This window comes from Parambassis ranga, chromosome 8, assembly GCF_900634625.1.
Source record: "Parambassis ranga chromosome 8, fParRan2.1, whole genome shotgun sequence".
NCBI lineage: Eukaryota > Metazoa > Chordata > Actinopteri > Ambassidae > Parambassis > Parambassis ranga.
The window spans coordinates 11,885,700-11,900,598 of NC_041029.1; positions in this window are offsets into that span (position 1 = coordinate 11,885,700).

Genomic DNA, 14,899 nt, shown 5'->3' on the forward strand with positions numbered 1-14,899 from the left:
GGTGGAGAGTTGGGGACAGAAAACAGGCCCATGTATGGTGAAAAGTTGCAGACCCTCATTCCTCTGGCCTTACGACAGACTATTTTGGGGCATTTTGAAGTCTCCCACGCATGCACAACAATTTTGGGGTTAGTTCATTTATTTATCTTTTATGTTTTTCCATCTAATGAAGCCCAAGAGAGGGACGTGTACAGTTGTTTTTGGCCTTTGGGGCAGGGAGAAGCGGAGGAGGGGTGTGAGTGTGTCTGCATGCCTTGAGTGTGTGACTGTATAGCCTGAACAATCATTGCATTTGACAATTTTGAGCCTTATCCCAAAGCACCGACTAGCTCTGACTCACCTTACAGTACATATCTGTAAGTTACTGTAAAAGGCGTGTCTGCTCTGTAGCACCACTACGACTAATCTTATTAATGTAACAGTGACTGTCCAGCTCTGTACTGGCAGAAGCTGAATGTGGCTGTGATTTATGCTTATTCTCATATATAGAGGAGGGAGAGGAGGGAGGGGGGGGGGTGGCGTGGGAGAGACCCTGGAGAAAGACACTTTTCTCTCACAACCCCACTGCAGAAGGCCAAGATTGAGGTTATAACCTAAATTTCTGTTTAGATTTTCTTTGTCTGAATGCGGGCGTGACACATACGCAAGTACATCATGATGGGATAAACAAAGCAAAGGCTCATAGACAAGTTCATAAACGTTTCTTATAATAGTGTTACCACAGTTTGTTTTTCTCTAACTGATACACAGCCATAAAGCACCTTGATAAATGCAGCATGGTGACTTATTCTTCCATTATTATTTGCTATTGTTAGATTACTTGGGAAATATTAACAATTTTATCCCAACTTTGTTTCTACTTAACTGATTGCACAACATTACAGAAAAATGTCATGTGATTCTCCTTTGCTCTTGTCATCACTATACACTCCATCAATGTAGCAACACATGTATGTGTCATTCAGATGAAAGGGTCACTGAGGGCTATTTGGATTGTGAGTTTATGGACCATGACAGACATTATTAAATATTTCTGTTTGACTGAGGCCCTCATAGAGTTGCATGTTTTTAAACAGTCAGGGAAAGGAAAGAGGTGCTTTCAGGGGCAGTGCTACATGACATGCTGCTTTTGTGGCTGGTGACAGTTGTGCTATAGCTACAAACTCAGCTCTCTGGATATTTCCAAACTTTTCTAAACTTAAATGTATAGTTACGCATACTCTTTCCCACATTTGGTCTACTTTCAGATAATTGATGATCACTTTATGGCTGATTTTAAGGGGATACATGCTTTAACTGTTGGTATGTTGACTTTTTACTTTCATTATACTTGATATACATGGTTTTTAAGGAAGAGTGTGTATCTTTTAATGGTAGACTTGCGCAAATGTATTTGAATTTCATTCTGTACATATTAGAGTATTACCCAGGTGCATGTTGCCCTTGCTGTTGACCATGAAATCTTCCTTCTCCTCAGCTCTGTAGTGTCTATGATGTGTATGCAGCTTCCCTTTTTAACCTTGCTTCTTTTGCATGAGGGCTGGTACACACTTATAAGAACCCTGATGGGGGCCTACAACATGGACACGCATGATAAGATTTTGGTTGTATATTGTCCCTGAAGCTAGCTCTATCAAAGGGGCTTCATGAATAAGCCAGCATCGTTTTGCTGAAAGTGCAACAATAACAGATATATCATGCTTTTTTTCACCTTCTTTCTCTGCTGTGTGAAGGATAAACTGTCAAGATTATCTCACAGAGATCAAGTTCCATACCGCACCATCCAGGCTTAAAAAAAACTCAAAAGCAAGATAAAGCTTGCACTGTACATATACTTACAAGGGGCAAAAAACGACTCCATAATGTCTTCACACTAAGGTTAATTACTTGCAATATGATGGACAAACTTTACAAAATGTTTATTCAGTCTCTGTATCATAGGCCACACACACAAAGTTCAGTTTTTCTCCCTCCTGCTGTACCGTGCTGTTAGTCTTACCACCCTGTAAACACTGACAGGAAGTGGTTTTACTAAGTGGATTGTGGAGGAGTCAAACTGCTCACAGAGCAGACCTCTGCCACCTTTGTGCATTCAGACTTTCCCTGTCTTCCCCCATGAATAACTTTGTTTTCCCACTGGAAACACCAACACTGTATACATCCCACAGAACAACATTGCCGACTTTTCTCAGTGTAACACAGATCATGACAAGTGAAATGGGAAATACGACCAATTTCTTTTTCACTGGAGAATTTCCACAGAGTTTAGGATACTCATCAGGATTTTAAGAACATGTGTGTGGGAGGAGGGAAAGAGGGACAACTTATGGTTGCAATTTGAAGATGCTTTTTTTAGTTACTCTTAAATGTGGGAAGTCAGAGTCATTGAGCCTGGGGCGTCTGTGGGAAGGCAAGCTCAAGATCTCGGAGAGAGGGAAGTTTAGATCTCCTTGTGGAATTCTCTCACTTTCAACCAAGAGGGGCTTTTGGTTTTCGGGGGCCATAGGTTTGTTGAAAGTTAGGAATGCTTATTTACATTAGATTGATTCAGTCTGTCACAGTAAAGAAAGAGGCATACATAGTTAATCTGCAGGAAACGGAACATGCAGCCCACACCACATGCAGTTCTCTGTAATGTGGGAATCTTAAACCACATGACGCTGTAAATGCTGGAAGAAAGCCTGGAACAGAACCGCAGATTATAGTTTAACTGGGGGGTAAAAGTCAGAAACGTCGGTGTGAACTTGCTCTGTTTTCGTGTGTGTAAAAGAAAAGAGAAAGAGATAGAGAGTAGAGTGAGAAAGCAAAAAATAGAGATTGGGATAGAGACTGTGCATGCTTGTAATGGTGTAAAGTGCATTTTAGCCTTTCTTGCTGGTTCCCAGAGTCTGAGCCAGCTGGATGGAAGCTGTCAAGTCTTTGCTACACAGCTGCCCTCCAAACTGATTAGAGAGAGCTGGCTCTCTTCAGCAGCAACCATTGTGCTCTGAACTTGAAGAAAATGTGAAAACACAAGAGCGATTACTTTGGTGCTGTTTTTCACTGTCTATTGTTCTCTCAGCGGGTGATGTCTGTGAAGTAAAAGTGAGTATGAAATTGGATTAGAAGGAAAAGATTGCAGATAAATATTTCAAACTTTCAGATTGTTAAATTCCCACTTCAAAAGACTTAGACTGCCTGATGTGACAATTGACCAATGACATTGGTGAGATACAATCGCTGTGCACATGGCTTTTTAACAAGTAACTGAAATGCAATCTGCCCATCTGTACAGGGGCCAGAGTAGTCTGCCCGAGCCGGAACACAGCACAATGAAAAAGAGCATCAAATCAGCGTGCTAATTCACAGTAAATCCTTTTAAAAGACGCCGTTCCTTCCTGTCACTCACACACACACAGAGGTCACAACCTCCAGAGTGTTTGGCTACAGAAGTTTTAAAAACCAGAACGAAAACGTCACAGTCCAGCCACGGGCATGAGAAATCAGATACCCTCAAAACGGACCTGCTGCAGAACAAAAACTGCACAGAAGGGGCTTCTAAGACACAGGCATGCAGATGAGGCGTCTGAGAGGAGTCAAGTTGAGTAGGTAACATAAGATGTACTGATGTGGAGGTCAGACAGGCTTTGTCTTATAGAGCAAAGCTCAGCATAACTGGATGGTAGCAGGTGGCTAGCAGATTTTGTTACCTGAACCAGAAAGCAAGCAAAGCTTTCAAAGTGCAGCTGGGTAAAATTGTTATTGTTTACCAGAAGAAAAAGGACTCCTTACATTGACTTCTTCCCTTATTTCCCTTACAAATAAATCCAGGTTTTCATTATAATAATCCACAATTTCAAAATTGTATTTTAAATGCAGCCATATGTACACCAGAGACCACATAATAAATATCTATATTGGAAAATTAAATTAAAGCTGTATTGTTTTGCTGTGGAATAAACCCTTTATAAAAGCAAGAATTCAGGCATTGAGTTCAGCACTGCTGGTATCAGTGTGCATGGTTGGTTTCAAGTCAGCTAATCAGATTCAGCGTCAAGTTGTGTTATCTGGGCTGCTACGGTCCACCAGTCTGCCCATTCAGTCAGCTCTTAGTGGGAGTGCAGTTTCCATGCAGTCATGAACTATAAAGGAAAAGTCGTGTTGTCTGCCTGCAGTACTGTGGGAAAGTGCAGCTCTTGCTTCCTTTGCTTATTTGGACCAATCTGGTTATAAATGGACTCAAGCAGGCAGCCCTAGAAGGACAGCCTGGAGCCCTCTAGTCATATTAGCCACTTTAGTATTCCCTATCTCAAGAGACCAGAGTTCTGATGAGAGGTGCTGTGGGCCACGCATTTTTCCATTCAAGAGAGTAAAAAAATACAGTCTGCTAATTTGTTTTCAAGTGGATGTTTAACTTTTATTTACAACAGTAATTTAAGCTAACTGAAACATGTAGTCCCCAGAGATCTGATTTAATGTTTTTTCTACAACACTTTCCCTCTTTTTTATGTCCAGTGTGGCCAGAAAAAGAAAAGAAAAAAATAGTAAAAAAAAAATGGTAGAATAGAACTTACAACATGAATGTTTGGACACATATTCTACTTGTTGCACACTCTCAAACTGCAACTCCATAATAGTGTTTGGAAACCAAGCATTCTTGTGCAAGTTACATTCCAGGGCCTAGTAGATCACCGCAAACATATTCCATATCATTAGATTACAGGCCTGCTGAGGTCAAAGCACCCACAGAGGAGCTTCATTGTCATGTGTGGTGTTAGATCAGCAGCCAGTGGGAGGGGACAGAGCTGGTGCTGGCCCATGTTCCTGGCTGATGTTCAGATTGGACCCACAGCTGCACAGGCAGAGTCCTGCAGAACCATGGGCCTGGCCTGAGCCTTGACAGGTGCTGCATTAAAACTGCCCCGAAACCCCCATCTTAAAGTTGATCTTGTAGACGCCTGTGGAATGGCACTTTCTTTGGCATGCTGTCAAACCTAATGCTGAGCTGTGACCAAAGCAGAGGCCAGTGTAAGGAAAAAGATGATTCTGATGGAAAGAAGAGAAAATTAAACCAACATCACATTTTCCTTTGATTGTTTATTCTTTTAGACTCCTATGTATCTATTTCAGTTCTTACCAATCTCTTTTTCCCTGTTCACACTGTAGTTACACTACCAAAAAACAACAAAGTACAAGTGTCCATAGTGAAGTGTTTTTTGTCTTTTCTAGTGAAGTGATTTCTGTGTTCCTATCCCTCAGTTGGATCCACTAGCAGCTGCCAGTGTCGCTCTGTCTAGCCTGGCATAGAATAGCAATATACTTCTAATGGGTGATTAGTGTCAGATATCTGGCTGTTGTCGCCTGAGTCTCCACTGTGGGAAATAGGCATGCTGTTTTTATTTGATCCAGGGCTCAGTTTAGAGTTTCCTTTAAACTAGTACACACAAAACCCGACTTAGAATACCAACGCTACAAAATATTTCATTAAAATAAAAGAGTCTCTCCAAGGCTTTCAAGTGAATTCATGCTTACCTAAACTTTTTCAGCCCAAAATCTTCATTGTCATTATCTGCTATAACGAGGAGCAGAGTCAGGTGAGCTAAAGCTCAATGAACCTTTAGTGACGTCTCTTAGTTTTCCTAAAGAGTAGTTTTTGATGCTCAAAATGGTGGCTCTAAAGGCCTCTCCTGGTGACCTTAAAGTAATTATGCAATTGTAAATTAGTCAGAACTCACAGTATAGCTGTTTTCTATAAAATCTAAAACTGCTAGACATTTTTAACAAATAGTCCCTAAACTAAACATAGAAATTATACTCTGATCTGTTATTAATAAAGAAACTAGGTAATATTTTGCTAGATTACATTTACAGCAATTTTACATCAATGTTAAGTTTTGTCTGATTCCTTCCTGATTCAGTGTGTGCAACAATATAAAGCTTGTGTTTTTTTAAAGCATTCTGTACAAAGGATTCTGCTCTCACTTATTTCAATATCAAATTTGCTGGAACTGGCTTTTTCCTCTTCTGTATTGTGCAAACTCAGTCCCCTGGAGTCTCCCCCGCAGCAACAGGCTGAGTCAAACACATGAGTGATAAGAATTAGTGCAACAGTTCTGGAAAAACATGCCACCAAATCACCTGCATGTTGCACAACAGCCTCATGCAGCTGTTTAGAGGGTGCTGAGTGATAGAAACAAACAGAAACACAGACATTAACATTTGGTTAGACAATGAAGCAATGCACATGCAGATTGTTTTCTCTCTTTCTCCATCTCTCTGTGATTCTGGCACAGCAGCATGTGAATGATGCCCCTAACCGCAGCAAGGAGCAGCGGGTAGACAGCAGTCTCTGTGATGGCTGTGGTGTCTTTTCTAAGACAAAGGCAACTTGGCAGGCTGCTGGGCTGCGGCTGGATCAAACAGGCCTTGTTTATTGGACCTCTCCCTCTTTGCGCTCATCAGTGGCTGTGTGTGAGACTGCAGTCTGAAGTGTCTGAGAGATTGGTTCACTCCTCCAAGACGGGAACCACTCAGACCACACACAAGGCCTCTTCAACCACCACAAAGGAGGACCAGAACAGACGCTGACACACTCACTGTGCATGTGCTCTTGTAGTGACTTCTTCAATTCATTCAGTCTATATCTGCATTGATTTAAGCCTTAAGAAAAAAATATTTTTCCCACCTTTGTTCATTAACTTGATCCTTTGGTGCAATAACCTTTTTTTGTGGCTGTCCTCCTCAGCTCTTCTCACCAACTTAATTTCTCTCTCTCTGAATATCTGAGAACAATGTCTTGCTCTTGCTCTGTATTTTCCCATGGAGCTTGTACTGGAATGTGTGCCTGTTAAAGGTGATATATATTAGCTATTGGGCAAAGAGAGAAGGCCTTCATTACTGCATGATACAGACAGAAGGGAAAAGCCAAGGTTGAAAACCAGTTCCCAGAGGCATTATTCACAGCCTGTACTGTGGGTGTAAGGATGATATCTCAGTCAGTTAAGTTAAATCTTATTACAACATTACAGCAGCAGGCAGTGGGTTGTATGTGTGTTGGTGTTTTGAAAAGAGTGAGTAAAAGATCAGCTTGATAAGTCTGAGTGGAAGATATGGATGGAAGATCGTGTAAAGGCAAGTTATCTTATCGTTACATCAACCGTTGGGTTCCCAGAGACTCATTGGTACTCAAGGCTGACACATGTACAGTGCAGGTGATTTGTGATTAAAGTTATGAGTTCCAGGAAAAGGAAGACAGAGACATTAGGGTGCCTTCCCTATCTGAGCCCCTTTACTCTAAATGTCATGTGTTTGACTAGCAGAGAATTCTTATTCTCGCACATCCTCCTGTCTCTGCCCTTGATTCCCACGCTAAGCATCTGTAACGATGGGAAAGATCCACACATACAGGCACAAGCTAAAAATACAAGATTCTTGTGGTCTGACAGTCTGTCACAGTTTTTCAAATGGAGAGAAAGGACACTTTCACAAATCTCTAAAACAGTAATATTTATATTTTAAATATTTTATCCTAAATTCATAAAAAATGGATTGCCATTATATAATATATTGTATAGTGTTAAACTTTCTTGTTTCTAATTGTGTACCTGAAGGTTTCCAACACAGCTCTGTCCAAATGAAGAGTAAAATTTCCCTACCTCCCTTGAGATAAGCATTAGCAACACAGCCTACAGTGAAAGTCATGGCAGCAGAATGAGTCAGTTTGTGTTGGCATCATAACACAGTTTGAAACACCACCTGTCACTGTTTGCTCTTAGTAGCTCACTTTTTGGTCCCCATTGGGCCATATCCTCTTGCAAAGCTAATGCAGCTGCAGCCATGGCCTCCGTCTACTGCATTTCTTATACTTAGCACACTATTCAGGCCAGCCTCTAGGCTGTAAAGGGAATCATAAATTTCTGTGCGGTTATATTAAAAGATGCCATTTTCGCTTTTGGTTACGTAGTTAGTGATTTGAATCTGATTTCAAACATAGCCAAAGGCTGTTCTCTATGCTATGTCCTTATTTTGAATACCCAGTGATGTGGTTCAAAATTGCCAACGTGATCATTAAGGAGTGGGAATATTACACTTTGGAATCAGGGCAAAAGCTTTTGGTTTCAGAAGGCTCTGATTAAACTGCCTGAGCTGTTTGTGGAAAGGGCAAAAATATAGCAGCATCTAAATCATTGTATGTCACACTGACACACACCAGTGTTTTACTGTCACAATGTTGCCTCAGCACAAAACTGCAATTTTCTTTAAGTGGTCTGCACTTTAGCTTTTATAATCTGTTCTGTTTTTTGTTTCAGGGAACTATACTTGAGGCAGTGACCTTGCTGCCTCTAATATAATGGAGTAACAACAAAATAGGAAAGAAGTTCTCACACACAAAAAAAGGATTTTTATACATGTTCACCCAAGGGCACTGAGCACTCTTATCTCTCCCTCATCGATCCGGCCATGGAGAACAGTTTTTTCCCACACGTCCCTTCAACCAGCAGTCTAAACAAACACACACAGACTGCCATCTGCATGTGGAACAGCAGATCTAAGATGAGACACAGCACACAGAGAGGTCATTTACTAAGACAGCAGAGCTATTGGATCCTCCATGCTGTGACCTATAGCTGGCTTCTTGTCTGGTGAAGAAAGGACTAAGAAGGATGAAAAGAGATGGACTTTGCTGAATGGTGGAAAATATTAAAATGTGAAGGGTGCCAGGCTAAGCCACTTACCCATAAAGCCAACCAGTGGTCTAAGCAGAGCATGTGTTTCTGTCATCAGGAGGATTGTGTATCCTGAGTGTCTGTCACTTTAGGAGTTCTTGTTGCTTTGAACATGCCAGTGCTTTATCCATAGACCTCACCAGGACAGAGAGATGAAACAGATTTTAGCCTTGTTAAAGTAGGGATATAGATCTTGTATGAGCTGCACATGTGTGCAGTGAAGACCAAACATCCAAATAACTCAGAACCCAGAGTGTGTAACAATGAAACCCCCACCTGTTCAAAGCCTTCAGTCGATCAGCCAAGGTCAAACCTCTTCTTCCAAATATCACTTTTCTTTAAGTCAGAAAAATGTACATGCATTTTTATGAAATGCCATGCCAGGTGTTGTCATGCTGCAGTCATTCACTATCACTGAAAAATTCTGGTCAACCTCGCTTTGTCTAGGACATGATATAGATATTGCGAGAGTTGTGCTGAAAAATAAATCCAAGCATTAGTCACCCAAGCCCCTTTAGTGCTGCCACAGGAAGGACTCTCTAGCTCAAAGAAAATGAAAGGATTCCTAAGGACTTTCAACATTTTGTTCTCCTTTGATGTTTCCTTACTGAGTGTCAGATGTGATCATTATTTAAACAGTGCTCTGCATCATTCATTTAGCCTTGGTTTCAACAACCACAGAGGTGGTAATACCTAAATGTGATGGGTAAAATTTGATTTCTTTGGTCAGATATAAAAAAACAAAGGTCCTGGCTTCTATATATTTTTCTCTGCAGTGTTATTGTAAACCCTTACTGCTTTATCCTGCACATTGTTGCTGGAATCAGTCATTACATTTAAGAACCAGCACACTCTGTGGAATGAGAATGAATCTTAAAATGGAATCAGGTTTTAGGGGAACTTCAAACAGTCAGGGACTTAAGGCTAGTTTGTACAAAACCGCAAAATGAAGAGAAGGAAGAATTACCTATGTGAGGTTGTAGGCTGCCCACTTCCCATTTTTGCGACCCCCTCACTCCTGTGCCTCAAGCCCCACTGTGATTCCTTCCTCTTTGTAACCCCGAGGCTGCTCATATTGTAGTGATGCAGAACATCAGTGCTTCCTCCTCTCTGTTTGTCCTGCAGGAGACAGGGGAATTACAACAAGCTGTTGAAACAGCACTTCCATATGAGCACAGGTCAACAAGAACCCCAAAACAGCTCCTCTCATATATGTGGGAAATCCACCTCCAGATCTCACAGGAAGAAATATCCTATTTATTCACAAAGATTCTGAAAGCATGGTTCATCGTAGACTGAGGGAAAATCAAAGTATTTGACAAGAGCAGCTATATAAAGAATGCAAACTAAATTACTCACCTGATTAGTCAATTAGACACATGATTTTTGGGAAATTATTGTGTGATTGTATGTGTATAAATGAGTGCATGTACTAGGATAAGTATCAGGAAAATAAATCAACTGGCATCCACAAGTTTGACTTACAAACAGATTCCTAGTAATTAGGCCCCATGAGCGAGTCAATAGTGTAATTACGGGTTAGTACTGTGAGCAGAGTGTGGACCACATCTGGGATCCCTGAGGGATTTCGAGTCCCAGCATGTTTACCAGTGTGTGAGAACATCAGCCCATGAGCACACCTAAACACACAGGCCTCCTTCAAATACAGAGCCACATCGTGATTTTACATGACACTTTTTAAAACAAATGATAGAGTTAAAAATGGCCAAATCTTTAATCCATTTTTTTCTCATATTTATAATGTGGCAATGGCACAGATACACAGTTTAAGTGGCTTCCATGACAGTGTGAGAAGACACCAAGATGTGGGATCTCATGACACACGGTGCAATCATCACTCTGACTTATATAGCTATGGTGAATCAAGAAACAGGTGAGCCAAGATCTGTTTCTCTCAAAGACAAGCAACAGGTGCCTCAATCCTAACACACACTGTCAGGCTTTCTTTTCCATGTGGCAACTATGAAGAAAGCTCAGATGAGAGCTGCATTTTTGTTAACTTATACCTACAAATAATGAATAGAATAGAATATACTTTATTAATCCCTTTGGGAAGGTCCCTCAGGGAAATTCAGGACAAGTGATTTGAAAGCAAACACCATATCTTTTGTCTTAATGAAAAAATTGTGTAAATCCACGATGAGTATCATCAGTGAAATGACTTCTGTTTTCACTGTGGGGCCTGCAATGAGTGTCCACTCATTCTGTAATCTCTCCACCCTTCCTGCCACAGTTGTTCAGCTAAGAGTCACTGCAGCAACCTAAGAAAGTGTGATGGGGGCATCAGTGCTCCTCCCACTCCCCACCCCCCACATCCCCATCCAGCCTTGATGGGGTTTACAAGGCCTAACAGCTGCTCTTATATTAGAGAGTACGAAGGAACACAAGAGAACCCAGGAATGTCTGGAGTGTCTTTCTCTTCTGTACAGTCTGGGAAGATGGCTGCACCAAAGTCAAGGTTTTGTCAGAATGTTGGATAATCCCGTACATCATATCTACATATTGTGCATTCATAACATTCCTTTGAAAATACCAGCTAGCTTAGAAACATATATGAGAGATGCATTTTGGAAGATTCATATAAGTAAACAGCAGGGACAGAGCAACTGAACATGCCAGCTATTTGTGACAGCCTGATGTTGTCTGCCCTGGCCCCAACAGTCAGGCCAACCCGAGGTGAAACCTCCTCTCTCCTGCATTATCACACTTCCTTCATTAGTTGCCTTGGAGACAGTGACCAGGTCACTAGGGTTAGTGTGGCCAGAGGCATAGTTGTAAAATTGCCTAGACAATAAAGCCAGCCTCAGTAATGGTGTAGTACCCATTCAGCAGAGATTAGCACTACACAGCCTGGGATCCTCCCAGGAAAACAACCTTTACCTAAAGCTCCAGGACACCAGAGGCAAAACTGTGTAGGAAGAGGTTTATAGGGTTTCCAGACAGCAAAATGTGTGTCAGGGAGTTGTGAAGAGCTCACATGAGGTGGATGAACATAGACAGTGACGCTATGAGAGGAAACAGAGTACAAGGAACACAAGATTAACAGAGCGGGGCAAGAGGATGGGTGGGTTTGGAGGAGAGATTAAGGAGTGGGCTGAATAGTGTTGGCTGGACAGCTGTTTGAACAACAGTAGTTGGAGGTTGAGAAGGAACATTAGAAGAAAGGAAGAAAAACAGGAACAAGAGCTCTGAAAGGAAAAGATGAAACGTTCATGGAAGCTTAGAGGGACAAGCTCCAGATAGTGAGAGGGAGGCTGGATCCAGCCGTCATGCTGATTTTCTTTTCGTCTTGCCTAGACCAGCATGTTGTTTTTCTTCAATATGTTTTAATAAAAGTGGAATTACTGCAAGCCCTCCTCTCCCCTCTGCCCCTAGGTGGTGTGTAGTGGAATGTCTGCTGCTATCAGTCACTCACTGCACCACAAGCAAGTCTGAGAAGTGCTAGCCTTATACCCTGACTAAGAGGCTGATGCCTATAAACAACAAATAATAACAATCACTGGATGATAGCTTGATCTCACTGTTTAATCTCAGTTTTAATCATCATATAAACATTTCACTAGTCTTTGAAAGTCCATGAAGAGCCTGTCTCAACATTGTCTTGATAAATAATTTATCAGTTTCTTCCTGAGTGCATACATCGTGTGTTTGGAATTAACTGCACACAGAACAGTCATCAATCCATTAAGTGTCTTTAAAGCAGGATAGTTAGCCCTCGGGCAAAGCACTTAGACCATATCGACCCCAAACACTTCACTATAGTCACACCCTGTCTTATTTCAGTAGAGCCTTCCTTATCATTCAAGTGTGCCCCCAGGCCAGCCACAAACTGAGGAAGGAATGTGCACATACCTTTCAATCTGTGTCCAGTAAACGTACCTTTTCCTAAATTCACCCCCTTTTCTTCATTTTATCCTTGCTTTCACTCCTTGGATGACAGACCATCATCAGCCACTTTTAATGAAAGTGCATTAACATATTTGATTACATCAAGCTCTGCTCCAAAACCAATCCACTGTGGTGAGGCTGAGGATGGTGGGTTTAATAACCACACATGTATACTACATAAGATAGCTTTGACAAAACAGCACAACATAAACTGGATAAAGAAAAACTAGCAAAAAAAGTGTATTCACTCAGTGCTTGGCTTTTAATAGTAAAACAAAAATGACTGTGTAGGTTGTAAACTACATGGAGACTTATGTTTGTGTGAAAACAAGTTGTTTTTAATTTTGTGCTTTTGTGTGAGTAGTTGGGGGTAGGCAGGTACAAGTTAATTATCCCGTTCTTGGTTGGTTTGGTAGTAATTATACCTTAGTGGTAAATGAGCATTGTTGCTCCCTGGCTGTTGTTTTGATTGCACACTAGCCAGGTTTACCGTTTTCTCCCTGTTCTTTTCTTAAGGAAGATCCTGGCTCAAAGGCTCTGCTGCAACATGAAGAGGCACAGGTGGGGCTGCGGGTGCAGCCGCTCTCACCTTAGTGTGTAAGTGTGGGAACCACTCAGCCGCCAGTAGTGCATGAGTAACAAGGATCCTGAGGGAGTGTGTCGTAATCTCCTCTAACACTCTCGTCTCTTTCTATCATTCATTGGAACACACACAGTCACTTGGAGCACTGTATGCATTTATCTTAATCATCACATTTGCAAACAGCAATCCTCAAATGAAAGCTCATTCTGAAATCACATACACAGAAATATTTGTATTGTAAATACAGACTCAACTGGGTAAATATCACCTTCCATTGATTCAATTGTTTGAGAAAAATGACTGAAGAACGTTGTATAACAAAACATCACACAAGAATTGAGCAGCTGGATGAAAGTGTGATATCAGTTAGTCATGGGTTGGTTTTAGAGGAGAATTATTTCTCTACTGGATCCAAACCAAACTTGGTTGATAACTGTCAAATCAGAGGAAAACACATGTGAAAAGGACCGCCCAGGCTTCGGCCTTATCATATACAAGAAAGTTAATATTATTATATAAATCAGCAGCTGATCTATTAAAACTGATTCCATCTGATCAGAGGATTCTGTCATCCTTGGCTCTTGGAAGAGTGCATAACAGCAGCATTATTTTACAAATTTACATCATTTATGACATACAGTACAATGTGTGCATCTTTGTAAAGTAATGTAAAGGAATGCCAATAAATTGCTTTTCTAATACACATTTTATAGAGCTGCATTGGTGGGGTGGTTGGGGGCAGTGGGCTGGCAGCTGTTGCTGCTGTGAGGGGGCCCTCGGGTCTCGGCCTACCCCTAATGGCCAGACCAGCTGTCGGAGTTCTGTCTGTAGGGGCGCGGGGCTTCAGGAGGCGGGGAGGGCATGAGAACTTCCACCCCCCTGTCCTGGGGGGCGGGTCCCCGCCTTGTCTGCCCTCCTCTGAAAGGAGGTGATTGATGGCGCAGGGTTGACACCATGCTTCCCCAACAATTGACTCAGGAGGGATAGAGGATGAACAGAGAGCAGGGGACCCCTCCATGTCTTTCTCCTCTGGTTTTCAGAGGCAAATGTGGGATCAGTCGCTGTTATAATTCAGTCATTTTTCTCAATATGTCTTTTATTTGACATTTTTAGGGCAGCATATGCCACTTGAAACACTTTTCAGACCTGTCACTGCCACAGTTCTGCACACAAACCTGTGTTTTTCTGCTTTATTTCTATATGTCAGATTACATGGATTTAAACATGGTTTTGTAAAATAATGCAAACAACCTGCCTTTACACCAATTCAATTAATCCTGACAGCAGTGTTGGTGGATCCATAGTGCGTCTAGGAATGCATGCTGGTCTCAAGCGTGTGTGTCAGGTCAGCCCAGAGTCTCGGCACCGGGGCCTGCTAACACAGACCTGACCTTTTGCTCTAAACCCCAGGATCCTCCATGGATCCCTTTCAGCAGGTCGCCAGCACCTCCGTTCTCCTTTAAGATTTACAGCCTCATGGAAGGATAGAGAAGCTGGGGTGTAGAGAGGGGGAAGAGGGGCACTGTCCGGCAGCTGTTCACAGTGGTCTTAAGTAGCTATTTCACACGGAAACAGAGTCATAGCTCTCTGAATTCCTCCAGCTGGCCAGTCTCCAGCTCTGTCTGAAACACATTCCTGCACAGAGATATCTATTGGGCACACTGCTGTGTGGATGCAAATGCAGTCTCAGTCCACTGTCCAC